Source organism: Protomyctophum parallelum (genome assembly GCF_964188405.1).
Source record: "Protomyctophum parallelum genome assembly, chromosome: 15".
NCBI lineage: Eukaryota > Metazoa > Chordata > Actinopteri > Myctophiformes > Myctophidae > Protomyctophum > Protomyctophum parallelum.
Window position 1 is genome coordinate 50,181,008 of NC_139710.1, and position 9,533 is coordinate 50,190,540.

Genomic DNA, 9,533 nt, shown 5'->3' on the forward strand with positions numbered 1-9,533 from the left:
CCATTCTGACCTGAGATCAGATTCTAAAAAAAGTGTCAGTCGTTCTTCGATAAAAAAAAAAATAGCAGACCTACAAGCTCGTATCGCGCCACTCGGTGGCGCGATATGAGCTTGTAGATCTGCTATTTTTAAATAGCTAAAGCATAACGTGATGCTGACACCAAAATGGGTGCCCGGTCAGAATGGGTTAATAGGCATCTGTCAAAGTTTAGCAATGTATGTCCTACTAGTCATAATGCTAATGTCATACAATTAACATTTTACCGTTTACAGTAAGCTGAACTTCTCTTTACTGCCACCAAGTGGACAAGATCACATGTGAAACAGATCCATTCATTAAAAGGTGAGTTACCAATGGGTTCCCGCCCCAGATTTTCAACTGTATTTTTTCAGTGGCTTTTCAATTTACAGTATGCAGAAAATAAGGTCTGTGTGTTTATTATTAATTACCTATTTTGTAACTGTTATATTCACTGCGAGAAAAAGGTGTGAGCCTTTGTTTGCTACAAAGATTTGTATTTATTTATCCATTTATTTATCCAAAACCCAATCCAAAACTTCCATTGGAAATCTATACGTTGGGGATATGGGGGGATTGTGCATACTGTCAAAATACGGGAGTGATATTGTTCACGTAACATCGTACTGCTCTCTGTGAATCTGAGACCCAGATATCTCCCCCGTGAATTTGGCCATCTGGACATTGTTCTGGTTTACATCACCCCCCTCTGGCAATGACACCCGCGCAGCGGAGGTTATCGCTGCGCGTGTTCACCGCATAGAGAACGATGCTCCAGACTCTCCGCTGCTCGTTCACCGCATAGAGAACGATGCTCCAGACTCTCCGGTGCTCGTTCTGGGCGATTTTATTCAGTGTCGGCTCAAAAAAAATAACTCTTCCTACATATCAGCAATATGTTAAATGTGCCACCAGAGGAAACAACAATACACGTTCACAGAAGGGACCAGTCTGGAGGAGGCTACTGAGGTCATCACTGACTACATGATTGTAGACATGATTATTCCAAAAAAGACAGTTAAAGTATTTTCAAACAATAAACCCTGGATCACAAAGAAGCTAAAAAACACACAAAAAAACACATTGAGGCTAAATTGATTCAGGCAAGGCTAAATAAAGAGATTAAAGAGGCCAAAAGGGACTACAGGGAGGAAATGGAAAGGCTCTCTGAGGAGGGCAAAGCCAGAGATGCCTGGAAAGGTGTCAAGACACTTGCTGGCCTACAAAACAACAGACCCTCATCCCATCTAAGAGCAGAGGAATGTGTGGAGTTGACAGAGAACCTGAACAGCTTCTACTGCAGGTTTGATACACACCTTCACTCAGGAGAGGGAGGAACTGACCACCAAACTCCTGTTTGAAGCACCAACACGGAAGCTTGCACACCAATATCTGACAGAGCCGAAGGAGGCGCCTACCAGCTTTCTGTGTCTATGCCCGACAGTGGCGTCGCTCAAGTGTATGCTCAATACGCATAATGCGTAGGGCAACACAATGAGCGAGGCAGCAACCAGAGGATAGTTGTGAGTAGGGCAACGAAAACGTCAGCTACAGCCCTGATGCCCGACAGTATTTTGGAATCACAGTTGCCTTACTTCAAATGGAGTCTCAAAGGCCTCCAGGATGCCTCCGACCATCAGCAGACCGTCGGTAATGAGGTCGTATTGAGGGTAGTCCCAGTGGACCTTCTCCACCAGAGAACAGTCCACGTACACCTCCAGCCACAAGGACGACACCCCCACCGAGACCTGGTGCCACCGGCCGTCGCACAGAGAACTCACCGGGAACCTGAAGAGGTGGAATCGGGAGAATGAGTTCAGACTGGTAACTGGTATAGGATTAGGACATTTCTTTTTATCTGTACTGTACTGTACTGTACTGTACTGTACTGTACTGTACTGTACTGTACTGTACTGTACTGTACTGTACTGTACTGTACTGTACTGTACTGTACTGTACTGTACTGTACTGTACTGTACTGTACGTATTTGATGAATACTTTCATTCACAGCCACAATAGAGGGTATACGCGTAACATCATCATCCTACCCGGAAGATATGCGGGAACGCCTACTGAGTGGACAAAAAGTGTTAGGGAATAGGGTCTTACTCGTAGTCTCGGTGTTGGGTAGGGGTTAGGGAATAGGGTCTCTGTGTTGGGTGGAGGGGTAGGGAATAGGGTCTCTGTGTTGGGTGGAGGGGTAGGGAATAGGGTCTCTGTGTTGGGTGGAGGGTTAGGGAATAGGGTCTCTGTGTTGGGTGGAGGGTTAGGGAATAGGGTCTCTGTGTTGGGTGGAGGGTTAGGGAATAGGGTCTCTGTGTTGGGTGGAGGGGTAGGGAATAGGGTCTCTGTGTTGGGTGGAGGGTTAGGGAATAGGGTCTCTGTGTTGGGTGGAGGGGTAGGGAATAGGGTCTTTGTGTTGGGTAGGGGGTAGGGAATAGGGTCTTACTCATAGTCTCGGTGTTGGGTAGGGGGTAGGGAATAGGGTCTCTGTGTTGGGTAGGGGGTAGGGAATAGGGTCTCTGTGTTGGGTAGGGGGTAGGGAATAGGGTCTTACTCATAGTCTCGGTGTTGGGTAGGGGGTAGGGAATAGGGTCTCTGTGTTGGGTAGGGGGTAGGGAATAGGGTCTTACTCATAGTCTCGGTGTTGGGTGGAGACGTAGGCCAGAGAGTGAGGGCTGAGGCGGAGCTGCAGCTGGAGGTGGTGGTAGGAGTCGAGCACCGTCACCAGGCTGCTCTCCTCCTGCTGGGAGCTCTGCACCTCCAACAGGAGGCTGAACTCTGCTGCCAACCTGTGAGGAAGAACACACACACACACACACACACACACACACACACACACACACACACACACACACACACACACACACACACACACACACACACACTTCAGAAACAAGATGCTGTCATCTCAAAGGGCATATATCGTCACTGTCAGGTGTGGAAACCTGTAGCGTATGGTTTACTTTTCAGGAAATGGGAAAAAAAAAAACCTGTATTCCAATGGAACCAATGTAGTTATTATTTAGTCAATAATCCAGACAGATTATGTGAACAGCAGAAATAAAGGGGAAAAAAATGCCCCCTTTTTTACCGAACTAGACCTGTACGTGCCCGTCGCAGTCGGCCACCGGCCTACTTGGGAACGATGCAAGTTGGGAACCTAATGATAGACGTTGTCATAGCACCCGTTTTAACTGTCAGCCGGTGTTCCACATGGAGATCCGTGTGCCCGTGTGTGAAGACTGCAAACTGAAAAGTGTAATCAATTCGGCCCACTGGCAGAGCCTGATTGGTTGAGCCTCAATTCAATATTTATAAAACCCACTTTCAAACATTTTCAACAAGAAGAAGATCTACAAGCTCACAATGCGTTGCAATGTGACACGTTGTGAGCTTATAGATCGGCTACTTTATCTACGCTTGTACGGCGAAATAAAGCATTCATTCATGAAAAACAAACACGGGACGTTTATATAAAACACAAGGCTTGAGCCAAACTGCTGAAAATAAAGAGCTTCTCTGTCAGGAGGTGGAAAACCTCATGTCCAAAACTGTTACTCTACTACTGTTACTTCTCTGTCAGGAGGTGGAAAACCTCGTGTCCTTCAGATTCTGATTCAAAAACACAAACAGATCTACAAGCTTCACGCCGCATTTCAAGCTTGTGGATCTGCTACTTTTGATGCTTTTGCTGTAGTAGTATGATCAAGTAGGGCATTACATTATGAAACTAGAAAAATGGTAAATGGTAAATGGTGCATTTATATAGCGCCTTTATCCAAGGCGCTTTACAGAGATTGTGCATTACATTCACCCATTCATACACCGATGGCAGCGGAAACCATGCAAGGCACCAACTAGCACATCGGGAGCAATTAGGGGTTCAGTGTCTTGCTCAAGGACACTTCGACAGTAACTCTGGGGGAGCCCGGGTTCGAACTGGCAACCTTACGGTTGCCATCCAGGCACTCTACCCCTGAGCCACCGCCGAAAAGGTGCCCCTCGTGGGGCACAGGTCTCCTGTAGTACTATGATCAAGTAGGGCATTACATTATGAAGTAGTAGTAGTAGTAGTATGTAGTAGTATGATCAAGTAGGGCATTACATTATGAAACTAGAAAAGGTGCCCCTCGTGGGGCACAGGTCTCCACCAGGATAATAGCGTTTGTGTACTTAAATGTGAAGTAGTAATATAAACATTTTTTTTGCAATAATCTGTCGTCTGGTGGTTGTATAACAGTGCAATAAAAATGAATATAACACGTGTATTCATAATGTTTGGTAGTGCGTACACAGATCGGTGCAGTTTTAGGTATAAGAACATGATGTTTCTGCCCAATATATTTCTCACAAAGTCCCACGTGTGTGTGTGTGCACGGCCCACAGAAGCACACACACATCGTATTGGTATGCACATGCTGTTAACAGAAAGGCATTCCAGTCAGTCAGTTCTGCCAGAGGCGAGACCGAGAGACACATTGCAAAGTCATGTTTTGAATATGGCTCTCTTTTATATACTCTGTTAAAAGATATTCAAGTTTACAGACTAAGATTGCATGGTGCAAAAGAGGAAAACATTGAGATTTGGTCTGGTATTGCAGATTTGGTTAAGGGCATGGTTTAATCATTATTATTATTATTATCATTATTTATTTATTTTATATTTTTTGTCTCCATTGCACAGTAGTATTTTGTGGCATCTTTGGGCTCGGGGGGGGGGGGGGGGGGGGGGGGGAGGGGGGGGTGGGATTGTTTGTTTTTGTGTTCCTTGCTTTTGCTGTTATGTGTTGTTTTATATGTGTTTTGTTTTCTTTAAGTCAATCATGTTGTTAACGTGTATTATTGTGATTTTTGTCTTAAAATAAAAAACATTTGATAACAAAAAAAAGTTTACAGACTAGCAGTTCCCAACCTTTTCTGGACCACTTGAAAATCTCAAAAAGCATTTTCAGGCCATGTTTATTCTAATCTAAATCATGTTTATTCTAATCTAAATCATGTTTATTCTAATCTAAATCATGTTTATTCTAATCTAAATCATGTTTATTCTAATCTAAATCATGTTTATTCTAATCTAAATCATGTTTATTCTAATCTAAATCTCAAAAAGCATTTTCAGACCATGTTTATTCTAATCTAAATCATGTTTATTCTAATCTAAATCATGTTTATTCTAATCTAAATCATGTTTATTCTAATCTAAATCATGTTTATTCTAATCTAAATCATGTTTATTCTAATCTAAATCATGTTTATTCTAATCTAAATCATGTTTATTCTAATCTAAATCATGTTTATTCTAAAAAGGAGGATTGTGTTCCAACGGGATCCGATGGAACATTAGTCAGACATGTGTCCCACATGTCAGACATGTGTCCTGCATGTCAGACATGTGTCCCGCATGTCAGACATGTGTCCCACATGTCAGACATGTGTCCCGCATGTCAGACATGTGTCCCGCATGTCAGACATGTGTCCCGCATGTCAGACATGTGTCCCGCATGTCAGACATGTGCTGCTCCCGTGCTTACATTAGTCTGACATGTGTCCCGCATGTCAGACATGTGCTGCTCCCGTGCTTGCGGTTATGGTTAGGTTAGGGTTTGAGGTAGGTTGTCGTTTGTCGGACCAATGACTAGTCTGAACTAAAGTACTGCACCAGTTCCAACTAGAGATGGAGCTTGAAAGCCAGTACCCGAAAAAACCCGACAACAAGCTTATTGAGTATCCGGTATCAACAAGCTTTGGGCTTATTATCAAGCCTGTTATCGAGCATCGCGGCCCATGACGTCACGTTTAAACAATCAAGACAAGAGGTGATCAAGAAATACATCTAATCGCCCATGCAATGAAAGGCCTTTTTTGTCTTATTTTATTTACATAATCTTGTCAATCAATCTTCACATCGTCTTGTCTTTTTTATTTAACAAAAATGTATTAAATTATTATCTTTATTAACCCATTTAAATCAGATTTAATCAGATTCAAAAAATGTCTTCTACATCCTGACAGTTTTCTGAAAAAGCTGTGTTTCTATGTCAGTGGTTCTTCGATTTTAAAAGAAATAGCTAAAGCATAGCATAATGCTAACACCAAAAGGGGTTCCCGCCCAAAATGGGTTAAATTATTGTTTCTTTCTTATTATATATTAGTAATAAAAAGCTTAGTGTTTTGCCATTTATTTGGGCGTCCACTTTCCAATATCCTCACGGCCCACCAGTGGCCCCCGCCACAGAGACAGAATTTAACCAGAATAAAAAGGCACAGTACCTTGGTCCAAATACCTGCCATGTGGGCATGGTCAGGCTGGCATAGAGGCCGATGTGGAGCGTCGGACACAGCCCGTTGTCCAAAGACAACGACGTGTTGGTGGTGTTGACCGACAACCGGGAAAGATGCTCCATGACGTCCATCTTCTCTGTTAGGAAAACACAAGGACACAGTGTTATAAATGTACTACTGTAATGTACAGTAGTGTTCTAAAAGTGGTGGTTCGGGCCAGGGAACCCCCTAGGTTCCTTAGGGGGGTTCAGGCCAGGGAACCCCCTAGGTTCCTTAGGGGGGTTCAGGCCAGGGAACCCCCTAGGTTCCTTAGGGGGGTTCAGGCCAGGGAACCCCCTAGGTTCCTTAGGGGGGTTCAGGCCAGGGAACCCCCTAGGTTCCTTAGGGGGGTTCAGGCCAGGGAACCCCCTAGGTTCCTTAGGGGGGTTCAGGCCAGGGAACCCCCTAGGTTCCTTAGGGGGGTTCCAAAGTGGTGGTTCGGGCCAGGGAACCCCCTAGGTTCCTTAGGGGGGTTCCAATGTACTACTGTAATGTACAGTAGTGTTCTAAAAGTGGTGGTTCAGGCCAGGGAACCCCCTAGGTTCCTTAGGGGGGTTAAGACTAGGTTCCTTAGGGGGGTTAAGACTAGGTTCCTTAGGGGGGTTAAGACTAGGTTCCTTAGGGGGGTTAAGACTAGGTTCCTTAGGGGGGTTCAGGCCAGGGAACCCCCTAGGTTCCTTAGGGGGGTTAAGACTAGGTTCCTTAGGGGGGTTAAGACTAGGTTCCTTAGGGGGGTTAAGACTAGGTTCCTTAGGGGGGTTCAGGCCAGGGAACCCCCTAGGTTCCTTAGGGGGGTTAAGACTAGGTTCCTTAGGGGGGTTAAGACTAGGTTCCTTAGGGGGGTTAAGACTAGGTTCCTTAGGGGGGTTAAGACTAGGTTCCTTAGGGGGGTTCAGGCCAGGGAACCCCCTAGGTTCCTTAGGGGGGTTAAGACTAGGTTCCTTAGGGGGGTTAAGACTAGGTTCCTTAGGGGGGTTAAGACTAGGTTCCTTAGGGGGGTTCAGGCCAGGGAACCCCCTAGGTTCCTTAGGGGGGTTAAGACTAGGTTCCTTAGGGGGGTTAAGACTAGGTTCCTTAGGGGGGTTAAGACTAGGTTCCTTAGGGGGTTCCAATTGGGCTGCAACTCTGAGAGTGTACAAACTAATTTGTACACTCTCAGAGTTATGGTGGCCCTTGCATTTTCTTTTTTTTTGAGAACCACTGCAGTAGGTCAAAGGGCACTCACTATTACTACTCACTATTAACCACTGCAGTAGGTCAAAGGGCACTCACTATTATAGGATTAGAGAACCACTGCAGTAGGTCAATGGGCACTCACTATTATAGGATTAGAGAACCACTGCAGTAGGTCAATGGGCACTCACTATTATAGGATTAGAGAACCACTGCAGTAGGTCAAAGGGCACTCACTATTATAGGATTAGAGAACCACTGCAGTAGGTCAATGGGCACTCACTATTATAGGATTAGAGAACCACTGCAGTAGGTCAAAGGGCACTCACTATTATAGGATTAGAGAACCACTGCAGTAGGTCAATGGGCACTCACTATTATAGGATTAGAGAACCACTGCAGTAGGTCAAAGGGCACTCACTATTATAGGATTAGAGAACCACTGCAGTAGGTCAATGGGCACTCACTATTATAGGATTAGGACCACTGCAGTAGGTCAAAGGGCACTCACTATTATAGGATTAGAGAACCACTGCAGTAGGTCAATGTGCACTCACTATTATAGGATTAGAGAACCACTGCAGTAGGTCAAAGGGCACTCACTATTATAGGATTAGAGAACCACTGCAGTAGGTCAAAGGGCACTCACTATTATAGGATTAGGATGAGAACCACTGCAGTAGGTCAAAGGGCACTCACTATTACCACTCACTATTACCACTCACTATTAACCACTGCAGTAGGTCAAAGGGCACTCACTATTATAGGATTAGGCGGTTCATAACTTTGAGAACCACTGCAGTAGGTCAAAGGGCACTCACTATTATAGGATTAGGACCACTGCAGTAGGTCAAAGGGCACTCACTATTATAGGATTAGAACCACTGCAGTAGGTCAAAGGGCACTCACTATTATAGGATTAGAGAACCACTGCAGTAGGTCAAAGGGCACTCACTATTATAGGATTAGAGAACCACTGCAGTAGGTCAAAGGGCACTCACTATTATAGGATTAGAGAACCACTGCAGTAGGTCAAAGGGCACTCACTATTATAGGATTAGAGAACCACTGCAGTAGGTCAATGGGCACTCACTATTATAGGATTAGAGAACCACTGCAGTAGGTCAAAGGGCACTCACTATTATAGGATTAGAGAACCACTGCAGTAGGTCAAAGGGCACTCACTATTATAGGATTAGAGAACCACTGCAGTAGGTCAAAGGGCACTCACTATTATAGGATTAGAGAACCACTGCAGTAGGTCAAAGGGCACTCACTATTATAGGATTAGGACCACTGCAGTAGGTCAAAGGGCACTCACTATTATAGGATTAGGACCACTGCAGTAGGTCAAAGGGCACTCACTATTATAGGATTAGAACCACTGCAGTAGGTCAAAGGGCACTCACTATTATAGGATTAGAGAACCACTGCAGTAGGTCAATGGGCACTCACTATTATAGGATTAGAGAACCACTGCAGTAGGTCAAAGGGCACTCACTATTATAGGATTAGAGAACCACTGCAGTAGGTCAAAGGGCACTCACTATTATAGGATTAGAGAACCACTGCAGTAGGTCAAAGGGCACTCACTATTATAGGATTAGGAGAACCACTGCAGTAGGTCAAAGGGCACTCACTATTATAGGATTAGGCAGAACCACTGCAGTAGGTCAATGGGCACTCACTATTATAGGATTAGAGAACCACTGCAGTAGGTCAAAGGGCACTCACTATTATAGGATTAGAGAACCACTGCAGTAGGTCAATGGGCACTCACTATTATAGGATTAGGACCACTGCAGTAGGTCAAAGGGCACTCACTATTATAGGATTAGAGAACCACTGCAGTAGGTCAATGGGCACTCACTATTATAGGATTAGGACCACTGCAGTAGGTCAAAGGGCACTCACTATTATAGGATTAGAGAACCACTGCAGTAGGTCAAAGGGCACTCACTATTATAGGATTAGAACCACTGCAGTAGGTCAAAGGGCACTCACTATTATAGGATT